At 17.9% G+C, this 25,578-nt stretch overlaps 1 pseudogene; it reads left to right on the top strand.

The window, feature by feature from the left end:
• Positions 1–460: 460 nt before the first annotated feature.
• Positions 461–6,388, top strand: LOC125290205 (annotated as a pseudogene).
• Positions 6,389–25,578: the final 19,190 nt, after the last annotated feature.

Genomic DNA, 25,578 nt, shown 5'->3' with positions numbered 1-25,578 from the left:
AGAAAAGGATTTTATTTTATTACATCAAGAGATTTCTTCATTATAGAAAGAAATGAAAGAAGTTATTAAAAATTTATCCTTAATAATGGAAGAAGTTATTACTATAAAAAAAGGAAAAGAAAATATTGATGAAGTTATTTCAGTTTTAACAAGTATGTATTAGTTTAATAAGTTAATAGAGTCAATAAATTAGAATAAAAATGACTTTATAATTATTATAGAATTATTATAGAAATTAGAAATTTTAAAGGGGTTTCTTGTTAATTTTTCATATATTAAGTCTATAAATACAATATTAAATAAATATGATAATACTAAAGATATGATATTAGAAAAATGTATAAATTTAATACAATGATACAAGGAAGAAAATATTAAAGAAAAAGAGTTAAGAGAAAATTTAATAAATAGTTTTAAAATTATTGAAATTTTATATAATAAAAATTAGAAATTAAATTTAATGAATAATTTAATAGAAAAGGAATTAAATATTTTACGGACATTTGAGGACATAAAATTAATTTCGGAGATTTAGAAAGATAGAATTTAGTGATTAAAAGATAAGATAAAAGAAATAAAAGAAGTATGAGAAGAAGTAATACCGGAGTCTTTTAATATAGTAGAATTATTTTGTTATAATTTTTGTTAGATTGTTATATAGTAGAGTAAAAATTGTAATTTATAGTAGAACTTTATGTATAATATTGAGATGATTCATAGTATTGAAGTAAAATTATAGTCATTATTTAAATTAAATAAGGATAAAATTTTTAAAATTAATTTTATAGGAACAATGATAAAAATATTTGACGGACATTGAGAGATTTATATATAGAAAGAGGAGATTATATTAAGAGGTATTATGGAAAATATAAAGAAGGAAAAATAGATAAGTAAATTTATAGAAAGAGAAAGATTAGAAAATATTGATGAGTTAATAATATCTATTTAGTTTAGTATAGAAAGAATTAAAAAATTTAGTTTTAATTAGGAATTAATTTTATAGATTAAAAATTTACATAAAAAATATTTTTTAGAATATTGTAATTATTTGGAGGATATTTTTTATAGTTTTAAGGAAAATGTTTAGATTTATATATTAATACTTAATACAGTTGATCATATAATGGAGATATTATCTAATACGGAGTATTGTATTAAGGAGACGGAGTATTAGTATATTAAATTATAGAATTTAATACATGAGTATTTAGCTAAGAGAATATTTAATGAATAGAATTGAAATATTGTTAATATATAGGATATAATTTACAATTTATAGGAAAATATAGGGGCAATATGTTAGAATCACAGATGATATGTTTATAAAATATATTTAAATTTATTTTATGAAAATTATATTAATATAATATTAGAGTAGAAAGAGATTAGGAAGGAAGATATTGAGATTATGATAAGGGAATTATATTTATTAAGGAATTTTTACAGTGATAATTTCAATAGATATAATAAATTTATAGATAGAAAATTTAATTTAATTAGTAATATATTAAAAGTTATATAGGTAGAGTAGGGATTATTTTTTGATACATTTATATCATTAATAAATGAAGAGAAATTATTTGACAAGATTATGAGTATAGTAATAAAGGATGAGTCGATAAAGAAGTAGTTAAAGAGTTAGTATTTAATATATATATCAAAGGAGTAGGTAGCGGAGAGTTGGAGTAGAGATTTAAGTTTTTTTCATTTTTAAATTTTAATTTAATTTTTTATTAACACAAAATGAGAGATTTAAAATATAAAAAAATATCAAGTTAGGAATTAGTAAGTACAGAAAAGTTAGAGAATGAGATAAGAATAAGATATAATGGTGACATAAATAGATATGTTGGATATGGATGTAGAATGTTGGAAGGAACATTAAGAAGTGGGAAGAAATATAACAAGATTATAATATCAGCTATAGGAGATATAGCATCTAAGGCAATGATAGTATTAGAGAGGATCAAGATGAATATGAGGGAGAATATGCATTAGATTATATAGATAGGATCTATTAAGATAGAGGAGATATTTACACCATTAGAGTATGGATTGAATGAGGTAAAGAATGTTATAGATGTACCATAGATAAGGATTATATTAAGTAGGGAGGAGTTAGATAAGAATGATGTTGGATATTAGTATAATAGTAAGGTAGTGTAGAATAATAATAATAATGGAAAAAGAAATTATTAGGAGATAGACAATATTATAAAGAGTATGATAGGGGGTAATAGAAGGTAGTAGGGATACAATAAAATATATTAATTTTAATTATTAACTAGACTGTCTTTTGAAAGAATCAATTCTATAGTATTTATAATGAAACTATTGGGATCAAATTTTAGAAGAATTTTTGCATATCTTTTATAGGTAGATTTTTTTGAATTAATTTCTATTTTATTTAAATTTATGTAAAAATTTGATTTATTATTTGAGAGTAAATTTTGAGAGATTAGAATAAGAATTTTTATTCAATATTTTTTATCTATTATGCTATAGATGAAGGGGATTGATTTTTTATTTTTTTCTAGAATTTGGAGTTGATTAAATCCTATAAGTTTTTGAAAATTTTCGTTTATATCTAGTCTATATTTAGTATTTTGATAGCCTACATAGTTTGTATTATTGATTAGGATATATCTTATTGAGGGGAGATAATTATTATATTCATTTAGGGAGATATCAGAATTTATATAGAATTCTATATAGGATTGTATTATGAAGATTGATTCAAATTCGTATAGTCTAAAGACGTTTGAGTATTGTTTAATTATTGAGTAATTAAAATTAAAGAAGGATTTAATGGGTAAGTTTAGGGTAATATCTTTTTCAAATTTTTTGATTAATTCTTTAAACAATTTTTGTAGATAGTATTCATTTTTATAAGGATGATTTGGTTCATCTATGGAGGCTTGAAGGGTAGGTCTACCAGATTTTCTTTTTTTTCTTTGGATACATATTATATTTTTTTCAATGCAGCGTTGACAGCTATTAGTTATTATATTAAAGCCAATACATTTTACTTTACTAGTATGGCAGAAGACACAGGTATTTTTTGCATTATTATAGGATGAATTAATATTTATTTCTGAGAAAATTGGTTTATTTAGAAGATATTTTTCTATATCAGATTTATTTTCTTTAATAGGGTTTGAAAAAAAACTATCATTATTGTTTTTTTGTAGAGTATTTTTACTATCCATTAATAATTTTGATTTAAATGTTCCGAAATTAATTATAATGATGACAATATGGATATTTTATCATTTTTATGGATATATGACAAGATATCTATAATATGATTATTAGAATTAATTTTGGATATTTTAATGATATTTTTAAATTTAAGTATAATACATATTGGAAAGAAAAATATTTTTATAGAATTATGTTTTAAATATTTATTTAGGAATATAATTATAAGCATAAGTGTAAATTTTGAAATTTAAGTTTAATTTTTTATTAGTAGTAGTGGCAAGGGTTGAGAATAGTTCATTATCAAATTCATAAGATATAATGACATAATATTTTTTTATATTATTTATTTTTATGGTATGAAAATAGATAATAAATTTTAATAGGGTATCTTGATTTATATTAGATAATATTTTATAGGAGATGAGGAATTCATCATTTATATTATCTGAAATATTTTTAGGTATTATTTTTTTGAATCTATAATTTTGATTATTTTTATTGGACAATATATTTATTATGAGATTATTTAGATCATTATTTTCTAAATTGGAGATTGAGAGATACAATTTTTTAGATTCAAAAATTTCTAGCAATTGAATTTTATTTTTAGGAAATTTAAATTTATTTATATGGGTAGAGCCGATATGAAATTTTTTATAATTATTTCCGGATTTATTGAATTGGATTATATTAAAATTTTGAGTATCTTTTTTTTGGGATAGTAATAGGCTAAATTTATAAAGACTATTATTTTCTAGGAAGGATCTAACATTATAGATGCCTCTAAAGAAGCTACCATCTAATTTTAATTCTAATAAATTTATATTTATTAGATTTTGATTAAAATAATTTTTAAGAATATATTGATAAGGGAAAAATATTTCAAATTTTATTTTTTTAATATAACTTAAGAATTTATTAATGGAATAATTAAAAGAAATATATTCATTTACTAATATATTAATATTTAAATTATCAGTAAAAAAAGTTGCGTCTTCATAATTTTTATTAAAAGCAGTGTTAGAATAAATTATTTGACTTGAGATAGATTTTATTTCTACTAATTTTTTATTATGATCTTGATATAGATATTTTTCTCATATGAATGATTTAGTATTTTCAAAATTTGAATCAAAACATTATTAACATTATTATCATATTGATTATTTTTTTCAATAGTATTATTATATAAGATATTACTAGAATAAGTATAAAATTTATGTTTTTTAAATTCTTTTAATAATATATATATTATTAAAAGAATTACAGATATGACAAAAAAAACTATAGAGCTCATGAAACTACTATTTTTTATCATTATTTGTGTTTTTTATTACATAAATATATATAAATGTCCTTTTTTTTACTTAAATTTATTTTTGTATATAGATATATACTTTCAAAGAAAATTTATGAACTTGATATTTTTATTTTCAAAAATAAAAGATAAATCTTTTATTTTTGAAACCTTTTTATTTTTTTAAAGATACAACTATATTGTTTTATTTATGCTTAGTATAATGTTATTGAATAGATTTAATTCTGATAATTCTAATTTTTTAATAAAGTCTAATCATTTTTTTAATAATTTCTTTTTAACTTTATTAAGTTTTATTTCTTTTATATTGATTAATAGATTTGGGATTTTACTTAAATTTAAAAAATAATATTTTTTAAAGTAAAAAAATAAAAATTTAAAAAATAAATTTGGGAATTTATTTAAAATATTTTTATTAATTTTTTACATTTACTAATTAATTTTTTTAATAATTAATTTATTTTTTAAAATTGGAATTTTTTCATTATTATCTATCATGAAAATATTTTCATTTAAGGTTAGTTTTTCATTATTTTTTAATTTTATTTTTAATTGTTTTATTTTTATATTATTTTTAGCTTTTATTAGAGAAAACAATAAATAGATATTTAATTTATTCATTTACACAAATTTAAAATGAATAAAGATTTTGAAATTTTTCTTATAAAAAAATTTTCTGAAACACCATATACTAAGAGTATAAATAAATTTAACAATATTATTTCTGGTACAAGAGAAGATATTATAAAATTAAAGGGAATAAAAGAAACAGATACTGGGTTAAATCCACCTATAAAATGAAATATTTTACAAGATAAGACAGCATCAAGAACAGAACAGTCTTTATAGATAGCTAAAGTTACAAAAATTATTTAGAATAATAATAATACGTAGTATATGATAAATATAAAAAATGCAGGAAAATTTGTTGTAGATTTAGATAAGCATTTATAGCAAGTTAATGTAGAAGAGGGAGTTAGAGTGGGAGTAGAAAGAAATAAATATAAAATTCATATGTTATTTCCTACTAAAATAGATTCTGCCGTTACCATGATGAGAGTAGAGGAGAAGCCTACTGTTACTTATGATGATATAGGTGGTTGTAAGGAGCAATTAAAACAATTAAGAGAAATGCTTGAATTACCATTATTAAATCCAGAGAAATTTACTAAATTAGGAATAGATCCACCTAAAGGTGTTTTATTATATGGTAATCCAGGAACAGGAAAGACACTTATAGCTAAAGCGATAGCTAATAAGACAACATCAACATTTATTAGAGTAATTGGAAGTGAATTAGTATAGAAATTTATAGGAGAAGGAGCTAGATTAGTGAGAGAATTATTTATTTTAGCTAAACAAAAGAAGAGTGCAATAATATTTTTTGATGAAATTGATGCAATAGGAACAAGTAGAGATAATGTGGGAGACAATGACAATGAAGTGAATAGAACTATGCTTCAAATTATTTCAGAATTAGATGGTTTTGATGCTAGAGGTAATATTAAAGTAATAATGGCTACTAATAGACCAGACACTTTAGACCCTGCACTTATTAGACCAGGAAGAATAGATAGAAAAATTCAATTTTCACTTCCTGATATAGAAGGAAGAAAAAAAATTTTAAAAATTCATACTAAAAATATGGCAATTGATAATAACATAAGATGAGAATTACTTGCTAGACTTTGTCCTAATTCTACTGGTGCAGAAATTAGATCTATTTGTACAGAAGCAGGAATGTTTGCAATAAGAGATAGAAGAAAACTTGTAACTGAACAAGATTTTCTTAAATCTATCAATGTTGTTATAAAAAATTATAGAAGATTTAGTTCTACACCAACCTATATGGTTTATAATTAATTAATTCAAAAATTCTATAGTAAAAATTTAAATCTGTTTAACTTAACACAAAATATTATCCTAAAATGTTTTTTTATTTTTTTATTTTTTTTATATTTTCTAATGATAATAAATATCAAAGTCAAACATCTTCTATACAAAATATGGCTAAAGTATGATCTTGATTAAAAAAATCAAAAACTTGACCTGATAAGTGTATTTTAATTAAAGATAATTATCAACCACATGTTTCATGTTTTCATCCTAACAATAAAAAAAATTCAATTAAAACATTTGTTCCTGGATGAAAATATTTTTGCGTATTAAAAACATAGTGTCTTTATAAGTCTGGTTGTAATATTCGTTCAGCTGATATAGAAATAAGTTCTAATGCTTTTGATTCTTTTAAACCTCTTAAAGAAAAAAATATTCCTAATGAATATCATTTTGAAATAATTATTTCAGATTCATTTTTCTCAGGTGGTTATGGAAAAGCTTCATTAGCTGAATATATAGAAACTGAAATTAAAGATGAATCAGATATAGATAAATCTCCTATAATAAAATATGGTCTTTTAGAACTTAAAATTATTTTTAAATGTAGTTTATTTACTCCTATAACTTTAGATTCAGATTGACCTTATGGTATATACACTTGACCATTAGCTGGAAAAGTGACGCAAGAGTCTCTCCTTTCATGTAATAGTTTAGCAAATACTAGTATAATATATAAAAGACCTAAAGAATCTATTAATTGTACTGTAATATGTAAAGGTTATGGTCTATTTTCAGGTGGTCAAACTATTTCTCCTTCTATAAGATGTACTAAAGATCAATTTCTTAAACCTATATTACTAGAAAAAGTTTCAAATCATGATCCTAAATCAACAAATATAAAAAAATTAGGCAAAGAATATGGTATATTCACAGAATTTAGAGAACATATTAATGAAAATGGAGATAAAGAAAGATCTTCCCTTATAACAACCTTTCAAACAGGATCTAAAACAAATATAGCCATAGCTGTATATGTATATATAGATAATAATGATCCGAAAAATAAAGAAGAAGTTCCTATAACAGGTTCAGGTGAATATAAAAATACAATATTTGTAGTTTCTTCTAATACTTATTATATAAATATAATCACTTATATAAGTATAATAATTATATTTTATATATTAACATAAATAAAAATAATTAATTAAAAATATGTCTTATGAATTCATCAAAAAACAAAAAAATAAAACAATAAATATTTCTCCTTACATAGATAATTCTATTTCTTATAAAAATTATATCAATAATAACTCTAATATTATTCTTAATACTTTATTAAATAAAAATTATTCTACATCAACTAATAATAACAATAATAAAATATTAAACATAATAAAAAAAAGAAAAGAAATGTCAAATCTTTTTAATTTACATAAAAATTAATAAAAAAGAAATTGACTCTAATGATGTCTTTCATATTAATAATAATAAATTACACTTATTAGATATTCCTCATCTAAAGAAATATATAAAAAAATATAAATTAAATGATAGTAATAATAAAAGTACTCTAATAGATACTATTATTAACCATAAAATTAATAATTTTTTATAATTCATTTTAAATAATTTATTTTAAGATTAATTTTAAGATTAAATCCATAGAAGGTGACAGATCTGATTAAAAATTTATTTTATTTTATTTTAATTTATTTTTTTTAATATTATTCATTATATTTTACAACTTTAATAAAATTTTGTTCAATAAGAAAACTATTTTTTTTAAGTTTATGTTCTAATGTTAAGTTTATAAAAATATTTCTTTCTTTATTTGATAAAACTATTCCACCCAATATACTATTAATATTATAAGTATTATTTTCATCTAATAAATTCTAATGATCTATTACTAAATTATAATTTTCAATAAAATCTTTAATTAAATTTATATCTGATTTAATACAAGAAATAAAATAAAAAAAAATTTCATAATTTTTATTAAGTGTATTAATAATTAAATCTTTATAATTATAATTTTCTCTATTTTTAAGATTGTTATAAAGAATTCCATTAATTTCTTTTATTATATTATTAAATTGTTTTAATTTTCTTTCTTTTTGTTCTATAATAGATTTAGATCTTTTTATTTTTAACTACTTTTCATGAAAAATAAGTTTTTTATTATATTTTTCTTTAATAAATCTAATCTAATCTTGATATTTTTTATTTTTAGTCTTCTCATATTCATAATCACTTTCTATTATTATTTCATCATATCTTTCTTTAGCTTCTCCCAATATAAAATTGATCATTTGATCGATGTTATTTTTTTCCATTTTAAATAGTAACACAAATTTAAATTTATTAAAATATAAAAAAATGCAAGAAATTTGAAATTCTCATAGAATATATGGTAAAAAAGTTTTAGAAGATAATATAAGTAGTGTCAATGAAATTGCTACAACTTTATCCACAACTTTAGGCCCTAATGGCTTAGATAAATTATTAGTAAATGAATTAGGTGATATAACTATTACTAATGATGGTGCAACTATTCTTAATAAAATAGAAATAATAGACCCTGTATGTAAACTCTTAGTAGATATATCTAAATTACAAGATAAAGAAATAGGCGATGGTACAACTTCTATAGTATTAATAGCATCAGAATTATTAAATAAAGCACAAGACTTGTTAAATAAAGGTATTCATCCAACTCATATAATTAAAGGTTATTTTAAAGCTAAAAAAATTATCATAAAATTTATAAAATCAATTTCTATAAAAATATCAGAAAATGACATAAAAAATGCAATAAAAACTTCACTTCAATCTAAAAATTTATCTTATTATTCAGAATTATTTTCTGATATAATATGATCGGCTTGTCAATTAAGTCAAATGAATTCACATTTAATAAATATTATTAAAATCCCAGGCGGTGCTATTGCAGATTCAACTTTAGTTGAAGGCTTTGTTATTCCTAATATAACTCAAAAAAAATCTAAATTTAAATTAGAAAATTTAAAAATTCTATTAATAAAAAATTCATTAAAAAGAACAAGACTTGAACTAAATATTAAAATAGAAGTCACTGATCCATTAGAAATTAATAAAATATAGCAAGAAGAACAAAGAATTCTCTTAAATAGAATAAAAAATATTAAAAATAATGATATTTCTCTTATTTTATTAGAAGGAACTGTTGATAATTTAGCTCAACATTATTTAGAATTAAATAATATTTTATATATAAAAAATTGTAATCCAATTTTTATGAAAAATTTACAAAATTTATTAAATATAAATTCTTTAATAGATTTGACACTATTAGAATATGATATCGATTTATATACTTCAAAAATAGATTCTTTTACTCAAGAAATTATTTACGGTTTATAGAACTATTCCTATTCTATAATAAAAACTTCAATTGGTTCCTCTATTATATTAAGAGGATCCAATGAATATATTTTAGAAGAATCTCATAGATCAGTCACAGATGCTCTTAGTATATGCTGTAGTTTAAATAAAACTAAAGAAATTGTTCCAGGTGGAGGTTCAGTAGAGATGTCTTCTCATCTTTTATTAGAAAATGATATAAATTCCTCTATAATTATAAAGAAATTTGGTGAAAGTCTTAAAATTATTCCTATAACACTGTTAAAAAATGCAAATCTTCCTTTAGACTTACTCATGTTATTAAAAAATAAATTGAAAACAAATAAACATTATGGAATAGACTTAAGACAATAGACAATAACAGACGTAATAAATTCTGGTGTTATTGAAAGTACTGAAAGCAAAAATAAAACAAATTCAAATTGCTATAGAAGCTGTTTATGCTATATTAAGAATTAATGAAAAATTTATTCAAAATTCCTTTACCTCAAATAAAAGAAAAAAGATCATTAATTAAATAATATTTTTTATATATAAAAATTGTAATCCAATTTTTATGAAAAAATTTACAAAATTTATTAAATATAAATTCTTTAATAGATTTGACACTATTAGAATATGATATCGATTTATATACTTCAAAAATAGATTCTTTTACTCAAGAAATTATTTTACGGTTTATAGAACTATTCCTATTCTATAATAAACTTCAATTGGTTCCTCTATTATATTTAAGAGGATCCAATGAATATATTTTAGAAGAATCTCATAGATCAGTCACAGATGCTCTTAGTATATGCTGTAGTTTAAATAAAACTAAAGAAATTGTTCCAGGTGGAGGTTCAGTAGAGATGTCTTCTCATCTTTTATTAGAAAATGATATAAATTCCTCTATAATTATAAAGAAATTTGGTGAAAGTCTTAAAATTATTCCTATAACACTGTTAAAAAATGCAAATCTTCCTTTAGACTTACTCATGTTATTAAAAAATAAATTGAAAACAAATAAACATTATGGAATAGACTTAAGACAATAGACAATAACAGACGTAATAAATTCTGGTGTTATTGAAAGTACTGAAAGCAAAATAAAACAAATTCAAATTGCTATAGAAGCTGTTTATGCTATATTAAGAATTAATGAAAAATTTATTCAAATTCCTTTACCTCAAATAAAGAAAAAAGATCATTAATTAAATAATATTTTTTACCTAAATTTAATTTTATCAATATTATATATATGTCATATGAAAATATTTTAATAAATGATCCCAATTTAAATAATTTTTTAAATACTAATAAGAAAAACATAAAATTATTATCTTTAATAGATAATTCTCTATTTTATAAGTATATTTACTCTAATTTTAATATATTGGATATTTCTTTACATTTAAATGATATAATTTCATTATCTATATCAAAAAATAAATTAGAATATTTAATTATTGCAATAATTTCTCCAATTAAAACTAAAAATTCTTCATATAAATTATATACTTTTTTAAATTTAAATAAAAAATATACTTTTAACATAAATATAAATAATAATTTATCATAGTTAAACTTAAATAAATTACAATTATGTTTATTAAATTATAATTTATTTAATGAATTACAAATAATACATATTATAAAGTACATAAACAATATAAAAGACTTAAAATTTATTATTCAAAATGTAAAATTAGGAAAAAATATTCTTTTTTTAACAATTATTAAATATGTTAAGAATATAAATAAAGAAATTATTTTTCAAAATATAGATTTTAATCCAATGCTTTTATCTAAACAATATATTAATTATATTCTTAATAATAATAATCCTAATAAACTTATTAATTATCTTACTAATACTATTAAAACTAATTACTATGATTATAAACTTAACAACGATCAATACATAAAAAATAAATTTAAAAATGATATTTTTATTTTTATTTTTAAATCAATAAATTTAAAAAAATATAAAGTAAATAAGAATATAATTAACGATAATTTAATTATATATATTACGCTTCAATTATTATTAACAGATGATATAATTTATTTATATAAAATTATAAAAATAATTTTAAAATTATTACTATGTAGTATATATTTAATTTTATTTGTAAATTATATAAAAATAATAAATTAAAATTAAATAATTATAATCTATATATAACTAAAATAATTAAAAGATTTCTTTCTTTATTATTATTATATATAGTAAAAAATAATATTTATTTAGATATTGATTCTATATATACTATATTATATGAACATATATATTATATGACTAATAACAAAGTATTATATTATAATATTATAAAAAATACTTATATTAATACATTATATAGTATAAATAATATAAGAAAATATATATTTAATACGAATTACAGTATTGTTCTTACTTTATTATATACACTTAATAAAAATATTATTCCTACAGATAAAATTTTAAAATATATTAAAAAAATATTTTCAGATACTAATGATGAAATTTTAAAGGGAATTATTTTAAGATTACTTTTATCTAAGTTTAATTTATATTCAATTATATGTTTAAATCATATAAAGAATTATTTAGTAAATTATATTTTTGTTATAAAATATTTAAAAAAATTTAATATTAATTTAAGTAAAATTAAAAAAATTAAAGACATAAAAATTATTCAAAAAATTAAAAGTTCGGAAATTTAGGTTTTAGAATTTATTAGTAAATCATTAAATATAAATAAGTCTATGAATATGTTACAATCATTTTAGGATATAAATGATTTTTTTTATAAAATAAAAGAAAATGAAGATAATTTATCTGAATTTACAGAATTAAATGAATATTTATGACAATTAAATAAGACAATTATTTTAAATAAAACATTATTTAAAGTTATAAATACTTATATAGAAATTTATAATAATTTTAAAAAAGAATTAATTTATTAGATATGTAAAATAATAAATTTTATTATTTTTTATATAGAAGAATTTATATTAGAAACAGATTTAATTTCACATTTTGATATTAGAATAATAGTAGAAAATATTTCACTTTGATTAGGAACATAGACATGAAATATAAATGAAAAAATACCGATAAAACATCTTAATATAATGAGTATAATTAATAAAACAAATTCTATAGTTTTTAATAGTTTATTTTATTTTCCATTTGTTAAGGGAATAAATTCATCATTAGAAGATACAAAAATTTATAATATTTCTATAGTCAATATTTTTTTAATTAATAATTTAGAAAAAATTTATAGTAATAATAAACATAATAGAATATTAAAAATGGAAATAGAATTATATTTTAATTCTATTAACAAACATATAAATTATTATAATTTTAACAATGATAATTTAAATATAAATACAACAATTTAGGAAATAGCGAAAGATAATTTTAAAAAAATTACAGTATTATTTTTATATTTTAATTTAATTTCACATTATAAAGATATAATATATGGATTTATAGACAATAATATGAAAATATATAATTTTATTATTAATTTAGTTAATAAATATAAAGAAATTTATAATAAAAATACATTAAAAGCAATGTTATTATATTATGTAACAACATAGGTATATTCTATATCTATTAAAGAATTAAATAGTAAAATATTTTATTTTATTAAAACAAAATTAAGATATTTATCTGACAATTTAGTAGAAAATAAAATAGAGAATTTATCTTAGTATATATTAAATCATTCAGAAATATTTATTTATCATATTTTAGATGTTAAAGTATCAGAAAATATTTTAAAAATTTTTATGTCTGATATTTATTAGGAAAAAAATAATTTATAGGATAAGTGTTTATATTATGTAAAATTAAGAATAAAATTTAAAAACATGAAAATTAGTAATGTTATAAATAAAATAAATAATATAAAAAATAAGGAATTATTAACTTTAGCTAATTTAACATATTATAAAATTACTTATTTAGTAGATTAGAAAATTAATTATCTTAAAAAAATTAAATATAAATAGGACATTTCATTTTAGACGTATCTTTCAGATAATAAAAATGAAGAATTATGATCAATTAATAAGAATATGATAGAAATTTTAGATGAATTTTATAAAATAACAATTATGTTTTCAAGTAATTTAGAATGTATTAATATGTATAAACAATTAATTAATAGTTTATATTTTATTATAATAGAAAATCCTTATTATATAGAGCCGATATTACATGTAATTAATAGATTTATTATTAATACTAATTATTATTTAGTAACAAATACAATTACTAATTTATTTTATAATAGTTTATATTAGGGATATAATTATTATGAGATAGGAATAAGTTTATTAAAATATAATTTTTTAAATTTATATACATTAGACGATTTATTTGAAAATATTTTAGCGACAAAAGATATTAATAATATTTATAAATTTTTAATTTATTTAATAGATAAAAATGATAAAATTTTACATTTAAAATCTATAGTTAGTATAATGTATAGATCATTTTTTAGAGTAAAATTATATACAATAAATCATATTAATAATGAATGAAATATAAGTAAAATAAGAAAATATATTTATGATACAAGAATAGATATTAATTAGATAGATTAGGGAATATTTAAAGATTTATTAACAATGATACCTAAAATAAGTAATATAATAAAATTAGAATATTAGGAACTTAATATTTGTTATAATAATAGTATAATAGTAGAAAAATTAAAGACATTAAATAATACGGAAGTATTTGAAAGAACATTAATTAAATTATTAGATTTAATATTACATACAAGAACAGAAATTACTAAAATTAATGACAATAAATATGATGGATTTGTTTTAGTAGATGGATTATCTATTTTAGTATTTTTTATAATTAAAATGACAATAAGTTAGGATATAAATTTTTTTAAAAAAGTTTATAAATTGAGTACATTTTTATAGTTTTTATTTACAACTTTATATAATTTATTATTATTTAATGCATAGAATAAAATAATTTTATATAATATATAGAAAAATATGTTTAAATTATTATGAAATTTAAATGTTTTAATGGGTAAAATGTATAATAATGAAAATTAGAATTGTTAGGAAGTATTTATATTACATTATAGTAAATTATTATAGAAATTATCACCAATGAAATTTTCGCATATTTATTATTATTATATACATTTAATATTATAGAAAGAATTTTTAGTTAATTTAAAATATAATTATGTTAGAAAGTTTGAAATAGAACAATATATTACGGATGTTATAAGAGAATATTTATAGGCATGTGTATAGTATTGTCCTAATAATAAAAATAAATTATTGAAATTATTTTTAACATTGAAATTATATTATAGTAATTATTTAGATAAAAATTTTCTTAATTTTATTGTTTATATTAGTTTAGAAAATATTTAGGTAATAAATATAATTTGTTCAGTTCAAAATAGAAAAGTTTAGAATCCATTAAAGAATATTAATAATATGGATTAGTATTTATAGGAAGCATAGATAGAAATGTTAACAGATAAAGAATTGGATGAAATAGGAAGTAATTTTTTAGGAAAATTAATAATAAATTTAGTGCGAGATTAGGGAGAAATCGAAGAATTATTATATTAGTTTATAGTAATAGAAGGAAAAATTAATAATAGTAATATATATAGTATAATTAATATAATGATATCGTTAGTTGGTATAGATAATATAAGTTTATCAAAATTAAGTAGAATATATGGAGAAATAATAAGAAAAATAATAAAGATAAGTGAAAGTAAAGAATTATTATATAGTTTAATATAGATATTAATGAATTTTTTAAGATATCCTTCTGATGGAAGTTTTATAGGATGTAATATATTATTTTATTTATGAATTTATATGAATGAAAAAGTTAAAGATATTATATTAGGATTAGTATTACTTAGAATTATTTATTATTAGCCATATCCATGAGGATTATTATGTTTGATTACGGAATTATTAAGAAATCCTATATATGGATTATGGGAATGTGATTTTGTTTATGAAGTAAACAATTAGAAAATTTTAAGTAGATTAATTGAATCGATAAATGAACAATATTTTATTTAGTAATTTTTATTTTTATCATATTATTTACATAAATTTAAATTATAATGAATTTCCAAATAAGATATTAGATAGAACGAGTAGTGAATGAAGTAAATGGTTTAGACTTTGATGGATTGTAGGCAAGAGAGTTAGAGAATTTATTTAATAGTGATAGAACAGCAGAGATTGTCTATGGAGAACTAATGAAAAAGTTATAGATGGATAATTTAATAATCAAGTATAAAAGTATTTTGTTGATAAATATTATGTCAGACTATAATAGAATTGATATAAGAAGTGATTTAAAAAGAGTATTTAATTTAGAACTTCATAAGTGTAAAGATATAACATTAATAGAACATGAATTATATGGAAAAAATTTATCTTAGAGAATTATAAAAGAAAGTAAAAAGTTAATTAAAAAATTAAGTAAAAAATAGTTAATTAAATCAACAAATTTTAGTGATATTATAGTAAAAGATAAGGATAATAAAGATAAATGAGAAGATCCTTATATTAAATAGTTATAGCAAGATTAGAGATAGAGTTTTAATAGTAATTTTAGTTCACTTTCTTTTAATAATTTTAATAAAAATAATAAAGAAGAAGAAAATCCTTTAACTTAGAATATATTTTAGAAAGAATCTATTTAGTTAAATGTAATAGATATAGAAGATGAAAATGAAGAAGATATTTTATTATATGTAACTTAGTAGATAGAAAAAACAGATGGAATAAATATAGATTTTAATAAATTTAAAGATTCCTTATTAGTAATATATAAAGAAGAATTTAATAAAAATAAATTTATAACTTTATTATTAAAAAAATTTGAAGAATATACATGGATAAATTAGATTAAAATTTTAGATTTTATTATATTTTTATAGCAAGATAATAATTGAAAAAATTTTATTAAAGAATTAATAGATAAAAATCAATTTATAGTAATAGAAGGAAAAAATAAAGCAATTAATAATAAGTTTAAAAAAATTATTTAGTAATTTTTCTTAGTTAAAAATTAAAATTTTGAATTTAATTTAGTTTTTAATAATTAATCCTTGAATATTATTTTATATTAACTAAAGTTTATTATAAAAAAATAAATAGAATAATAATACTAGTTGAATTTTATATACTTTATAACACAAAATGGATACAGTAATATAGATTAATTTATCTAAAAATGTATATATTCCAGGTGAAGAAATAGAAGGTATTGTTACAATAATGAATTTATCTGAAAAGAAAATAATTTATCCAATTATTAAAATAAGATTATTATGTAAATGTATACTAAATTTCGATTTAATTGATAAGGATAAAATAGATAATGAATTGTAGATATATTAGAATAGATATTTTATAGTATATTATAGTTGATTATATGAATTAGGAAAGAAAATTATATTATATGGAAAAAATAAAAAATTTTATTATTTTAATATAAGATTACCTTATACAGCTCCTTGAAGTTATGAAGGAAGAGTTTATAAAATAGTTTATGCTATAGAATTATAGACATTTAATTAGTAGAATATTTCTGTAGAATGTTTTAGATAGATGTTTAACGTTAGATCATATAATATAATGCCTATTAAATCTTATAAAATACCTAAATATGAAAGAATAGATAATATTAAAGTAAATGAAGTATTAGAATTTAAAGAATTTAATAGTAATAATAAAAAATTATTTAAAATAGAAAAAATAGGAAAAGAATTATTCTCTATATATAGTATATATTATAATGATTTTTATATTTGTAAACTTTATATACCTAATGAATTTTTTTATATATAGGAAAATTTTAATATATATTTTTTATTAAATAATAATTATTATGGACAATATTTTATTAAGAAAATTATAGTTCAATTAATATGTAGACATAAAGTAAATGATTATTATATAAATAAAAGTATTACTAATAAAAATCATTCTATGATAGAACATATAATAGATGAATATAAAATCTATGGAACAACATTAGAAAATTTTGAAGTTAAACTTATTATAAATAAAAATGAATTAATAGGAACATTTGAAAATGAATATATTTATAATAAATACTTTATTAGAGTATACTTTACATTAACTAATAAAAATAAATTCATTCAAGAAACATAGTGAGAAAAAGAAATACAAGTATTAAATCCTTAGATTAAATATGAAGAAATTAAAACAAAATATAAAGTTAATTTTTATGTTAAGAGTTAATATTATTTATGTAATCAGCATTTTCTTCTTCTGATAAAATTGAAAATTTATTATTATGTAAGTAACCAATTTCTAATTTTTTAGGATCTAAAATTAAATTTGATTTTTCTATTAATGAATTTAATGATAAATATATTAAATCTGTTAATGATAAATTTTTTCTATAAATTTTTTCAATATATTTTTTTATTTCTTCTTTGTTCTCACCTATACTACTAGCATTTCATGCATAACATATACCGGAAGGATCTATTTCATATAGCATTGGAATATTATTATTATATCCTATTATTAATAAAGAAATTCCCATTGGTCTTACTCCTCCTCTTTGAGTAAATTCTTGAAATTTTAAAGATATTTGTTTAATAAGAAATTTTAATGTAATATTTTCTTGTGTTTCTATTCTATATTTATTGACAATTTCTCTAATATAATTAATAATATAATTATAATCTGAATACATTCCAGAATAAGTTATCCCTATACTATCAGTAATAAAATCCATTTTAGAAAAATGATTAAAATTTACAAAAGGATTATCATATTTTATTGTAATTATAACAGAAGCTAAATTACTTTTTAATCCTATACAGGTTTGGCCTTTATTACTTGCAGTTGTAGCATAATTAACTTGAAATAAATTACCTTTTGAATCAAATGTAGTTAAAGATCTTTCCATAATAAATAATAAGTATTACTTCGTGTTAAATAACTTATAAAATAAAGTTTATGAAAAATATTCTTAATAAATAGAAAGAAACTGAAATTTTATCATAGAGAAAGACAATAATTAAATGGGTAAATTCTTATTTAATTAAACCTATAAGTACAATAAAAGAATTATAGACTACGGATAAACTTATAGAATTAACAGAAAAATTAACATGTATTAAGATAAGTAACAGTATATTTAAGTCAAATAATATCTATAAAAGAATAGAAAATATAACAAGTATTAAATTACATATAGAAAAACATATAGGAAAAAAATTTACTTATATAAATTCTAATTTATTATTTTCTAAAGATGAAAAATATATTATTTCATTTGTAACAAGTTTATTAAATGCGTTTCAAACTAATAAAAGAAAGGATAGTATTAGTGGAGACTTTCAATTTTCAACAGAAGTTATGAGTTGAATAAGAGAGATAAATAAAGATATTAATTTTTAGGAATACGAGTCATTGTTAAGAGCAATTAAAGAGGGCGATTTATTATATTTAATTTTATGTAAGATAGAAAACACAAATAACTTAATAAAAAATTATCGTAATTTAACATTAAATGAAAAGATAGATGCAAGTATTTAGTACGCTAATATGAAATACGATGTTCCAAAAGTTTTAGAGTTAGAAGATATAACAACAGAGGTTAATATATATTCATTATTAGTTTTTATTTCATATTTATATGATATTTATTTATTAAAAAAATCAAATTTAACTTTTATAATTTCTGATAAATTTAAGAAAGAAAATTTTTATTATTTAAATATAGTATTAAATGATGAGATTTTATATTAGTATATGAAATGTTCAATAAGTTTAGGTGAAAAGGAATTTAATTTTCAATTATAGTATATTGATAAGTTTAATTTTTAGATATATTTTAATTTAGTAAGTTATGGAAGATATAATTTAAATATATTATATAGAGGAGAATATATGATAAATGAAAATTTTAATATATTAAATGAAAAGACTATGGGAATATAGTATGAATTGAATAAATACTATCCTATAGAATAGAATATAACAATACCTTTATAGATTAATTTAATAGGAAATATAGAAGAAATAGATGGAGATATATTAAGTATATGTTATTAGGATGAAAAAAAGGAATTTATATTTCATAACAGTATAATAAATAATACATTATCATTTTATTCAAATATTGAAAAGAACATAAATTTAAAATTTTATGTTAATGATATCTTTATAAGTTAGGAAGAAATTTATTTAAAATTATTTAGTAAAGAAAATTTTGGAATAAGATTTGTTTGTATAGAAGACAATATTTTAATAATTTTTGACAATAATATTTTTTTAAAAGAAGATTTTTCTTATTAGTTATATTCAGATGATAAAGAAGTTGAATATATTTATGAAGAAAATAAATTTTTATCATTAATTTTAAAAAATAAAAATTTAAAAAATTTATTTTTATTAATATCATATAAAGGATACAATTTAAAAAAATATTCGGTTCCGATTATTAATAAAGAAGAATTTGATATTTATTAGTTAATAACTAGTATAGATAATGGATCAATTAATTATCACATATAGAGATTAATGCAAATTCCTATTTATTGTTACAAGTTAATGAGAAATAATAAAATAAAAGCTATTAGTTTTTTCTTATATAATCTAAAAAATGAATTAGTAATTATTACTAAAACTGGACATATTAATAAAGTCTTAGAAAAATTATCAGGACATAGAAAGAAAAAATCAATTAAATTATAGAATATAATTAAAATTTAGTATAACAAAGAAACAGAAAGATTAAAAAATATAATTCTGATAAAAGATTATCTATTATTAGTAATGATTATGTTAGTGTCAAAATATTAAAGTAGAATTTACTTACAATTGAAACTAAATATAATACATTACATTTAATATTCGACACTATAAATGAAGTGAAAATGTTATGTGGTATATTATATAAGATTATTGTATCTGAATGTTTAGATAAGAGTTAGTTAATAGTATTAGAATAGACAATTTAGAATTTTTATAAGAGATTTTAATTCTAATTAATTTTTTTATCCATTAGTATATGATTAGTATATCTATTATTCAATGTCAATAAAATTTTTATATACTTTTTATCTTTATCAAACACAAATATTAATATGGAAATTTTTGATATCATAAATTTAAGTAAAGATTATGAAATTATAAGTGAAATATTAAAGTAGAATATATGTATAGAAGAAATATATTTTATAGATATCTGTAAATATTATTATACAATAGATATAGTGTAGCTTGTTTATATTATCGTTGGTTCATATGGTATTTATATCTTAAATATTGATAAAAATATCATCTCTATAATACCTTATTTAAATATTATATAGTTAATAATTAATAATAATTCTGCCGAAATTATTATATAGACGAATAGAATGATGCCGGATTATCTTTTATCTATATTACATAGATATGAATTTATTAATTATGTATGTAATATTAGTAATAAAATGAATGCGATAAAACTATATATTATAACTTTAGTTACAGATAATTTATTTTATAATAATATAGGATTTTCTGATATAGATAACTTTATGTAGGACTTTTTAAAAATTAAAAAAAAATCAATTAATAGTAAATTATTATTTAAAGAATAGGCATTAGGATAGAAATATGGAAGTACAGATTATATTATATCATTAAATAAATTTACTAAAGATCATTTTAATATAATTAAATAGGTTAAATCTTATGAAATTAAAAATAATAGATTTTTTTTTACATATTATAAAGGAGAAGAAAAAAGTAATAATGGATTAGGAATATTATATTTATCAAATAATAAAATAATTTAGTATAATTTAAAAAAATTTTAGGTATTTTCTAATACAAAAGAAACAAAAATAATTTACGGAAAAACAAAATAGGAAATATTTTTAAAGTTTTATAATGATAATAAAGTTATTCATACAGATATTAAGAAAAAATTAGAAAATACATTATAGGATAAAAATTTAAAAAAGAATTTTTATGAATATTTAGATTTAATATAGGTTACAGAATATTATGAATGTTATGAATAGATATAGGAATTAAAAAAAATGGATTTTAATGAAAATTATTCTGAATGTTATAGATTTATAAATAATTTATTAAGAAAATATTTAGCATCATTAAGTCCTAATGAATTAGCAAATGGTCCTATGTATTATAAGAAATTATATGTTAAATTAATAGCAAATGATATTAACAAAGATATGTTTAGTTCAGTTGAGAAGTATATTATAAGAGATGTATTTTATACAGCATATTTAGAATATTTAAATAGTATAGAAGTTAAAAATGAAGAAAATATAATAATATTACGTCATTGTTATATATGTCATGATGATGCAAAAAATAAATGTAAAGCTTGTGATGAACGTATATGTATGTAGCATATGATATATGGATATATACATAGGAAGAATGCATATAATATTGTTTATTGTACATTATGTTATTATGTTTTGAGTGATAGTTGTTATCAATGTTTTGTTTTATAGAATTTATGACATCCTAAAAAAATAAAAATATTCGGAACACATAGTAAAATGAAGAAAAGAGATAAAATATTTAATTTAGATGATAATATAGAAGAAGTTTAGTTTTATTTAACAGTATAGAATAGCAAATAGTCTAAGAATATCTTTTTTAATTATGTTTAGAATACTAATATAGATATAGATAATCCAAATCCTAATAGAAAAAATTCAAAAATGTTTTCAATTTTTTCAAAAATTCTTACTAATAAATATTAGAAAATAAATTTATGAAAATATTCTTTATTAGTATATAGAAAAGATGAAATATTAATATATGAATTAGAATATGATCGACATATGGATTTAATTAATAATAATTTATTTTTAATTCACAGTAAAACAAAAAATAAAATTTATGATTAGGAGAGTAAAATATCTTTTTAGTATAATTACACTTTATTATATGAAAATGGAATACATTAGACATATTATACTAATAATAAAGATAATTTATTAATATTAGATAAAATGATAAAAAATGAATATTCTGTATAGAAAACAACAAAAATAGATGAATACATAAATATAAATGAATATATACATGCGGAATCACAATTTTTTAATAATAAGTATTTAATTTAGCCACCAAAAGGAAAAGTAGTTTTTATAATAACAGATATAGAAAATTCTACTACATTATGAGATACTTTAGGAAAGTATATGGAAAAAGGATTATAGGAACATAATATTTTATTAAGAAAATTATTATATAGATATAATGGATATGAAATAAGAACAGAAGGAGATTCATTTATTATATGTTTTAATTCAGTAATGGATGCAATATTATGATCAAAAGATGTTCAATTAGGATTACTTAAAATAGAATGATCAAAAGAAATATTAGAAAATGAAATTTCAAGTACTAAAATAGAAAATGAAAAAATTATTTTTAAAGGATTAAGAGTAAGAATAGGAATACATATAGGATATCCGGAAATAAAAATAAGTGAAGTTACAAATAGAGCGCATTATGAAGGTGAAGTTGTTTTATAGACATCTGCTGTATCAGATTGTGCTTGAGGTGGACAAATATTAGGAAGTTTTGATGTAATAGAAGAATTACATATTTAGTGTTTCAAAAATTCAATATTAATAGATACGATAAAAAATAATTTCACAATAATAAATTGAGGAAAATATGAAAAAAATTAGATCGAATTAAATCTATTTGAATTTAAGATAGTAGATTTAGAAAGAAATTTTGAAACATTATAGAAAGGTAAAAAATTATATGATGATTTCGAATTTAAAAGTGTATGGACAATAAAACAAAAGGAGTAAATTTTTATATGTAGTTTGTGTTTATTTTAATTAATTAATTATTAAAAATATGAGACCTGATGAATTTAATACTTTAGAAGACTATGGTCAAGGTAAAACAGAGTTTGAAGATCAATTAATAAAAAGAGGAATTTTTAAAGTAAAAAATGTTAAAGAGAAAGAAAAACAAGAAGATTATTTATATACATTTGAAAATGATAATGAAATAATAGAGAAATATAGAACAAATAGACTTAAAGAATTTTAGAATACTGTCATATATAGATTTGGAAAAATGGAATATGGAAATGATTATGTTAGTGAAGTTACAGAATGTTCAAAAGATAATGTTTATGTATTTGTTTTATTATATGGTAATAATGATGAATCGAATGTCTTAATTTCAATTTTTAAAGATTTAGCTGAGATAAATAAAAATGAAAAATTTATCATTTTTAAATATCAAGAAATAATAAAAGATTTTAAACAACATATTCCAATAATTATAGTTTATTATAATGGTGCAGTTATAGGACAATTTTCCTATGAACATATATTTTATGATAAATATGCTACAAATTTAGAATCTATTTGTTAGTTGCTTAGTACAATAAAAAAATTAAAATATTTTTAATTTTGAAATATAATTTTCTTTTTTTAGAAAAATTAATTAATTAATTTTAAATTTATCATAATCATAAAATATTGCAATGTTGTCAATATAATAAATAATAATATAATAATATAATAAGAATCGTTTATTTAATTAAAATTTTAATAAAATTTAAATAAAAAAGAATCAATAAATTTAGAAATTTTTGAAATATTAAAAATTATAACTTACATATATAGTAATTTTTTTTATTAAATAGAATTTCAGTTAAAAATTTATTTTTTTCTAAAACATTATAATAAATAATACTTGGAGTATATTTCACTCTAGAATTATTAACAGATCAAATATTCAATGAATTTATTATATTCTAAGGTATTTTATAAATAGAATAATTCTATAAAAATTGAATTATTTTATCTATACTTATCTTATTTTTAATAATAGATTTAGAAATTGAATTCCAAGTTATTCTTCCATATATTATAAACTTATTCTAATTTTTTATTTCTGTAATAAGTTTTAATATATGTAAAATAAATGACATATTTGGATCTATAAGATATATATTAGCTGTTTTTTCTATTATAAGACACTTCTATATATATAACTAAATATTTAAAAATGAAATTTTTAATATATATGTATTAAAAATTTTATTATTTTCTTTATTTTTATAAAATATTCCAATATTAATAAATTCTTCAATAAATTCTTCTTTCATTATAATAATTTTATTATTAATAATATTAAATAAATTATTAATAAAATTATATTTATCTTTAACTTCTTTTTTAATATATAAATAAATTAATTTTATTATCTACTATTTATGTGACAATAATAAAAAATTAGGAATTTTTTCTTTTTTTATTAAATTATAAAATATTTTTGTTTTTTCATCTATCTACTAATCATATAAAGAAAGAAGAAAATTCTATCATTTTTTATTAAAATTTTTTATTAATTTTTCATTAATTTTATCTTCTATTAATGAAAAATCAGAATAAATAAAACTTAAACTTTTTTTAAAATTATTATTTAAAATACCATTTCTACTTATTCCCAATTTTTCAAAATTTTTATTAATTTTTTCTTTTCCCATATACAATAAATTTATTTTTCATACTTCATCAACATTTTTCATTATACTATAAACAAAATTAATATTTGTAAATAGCTTATCTTTTTCCTTTTCCGAAATTAAACTCATTATCTTTAACATATAAATATTTAGTGCTGATAAACATTGATATCTTAAAAATAATGAATAATAAAATCGTCAAAATGAAAATAAAAAATTGAAACTATATAGGTAAATTGTCTTCTCTTAACTTTACAATAATAAATTCATATATTCCTTTAATTAT

This window comes from Alosa alosa, unplaced genomic scaffold (assembly GCF_017589495.1).
Source record: "Alosa alosa isolate M-15738 ecotype Scorff River unplaced genomic scaffold, AALO_Geno_1.1 AALO_1.0_unplaced_2, whole genome shotgun sequence".
NCBI lineage: Eukaryota > Metazoa > Chordata > Actinopteri > Clupeiformes > Clupeidae > Alosa > Alosa alosa.
This window is presented reverse-complemented; position numbering and strand designations above follow the sequence as displayed.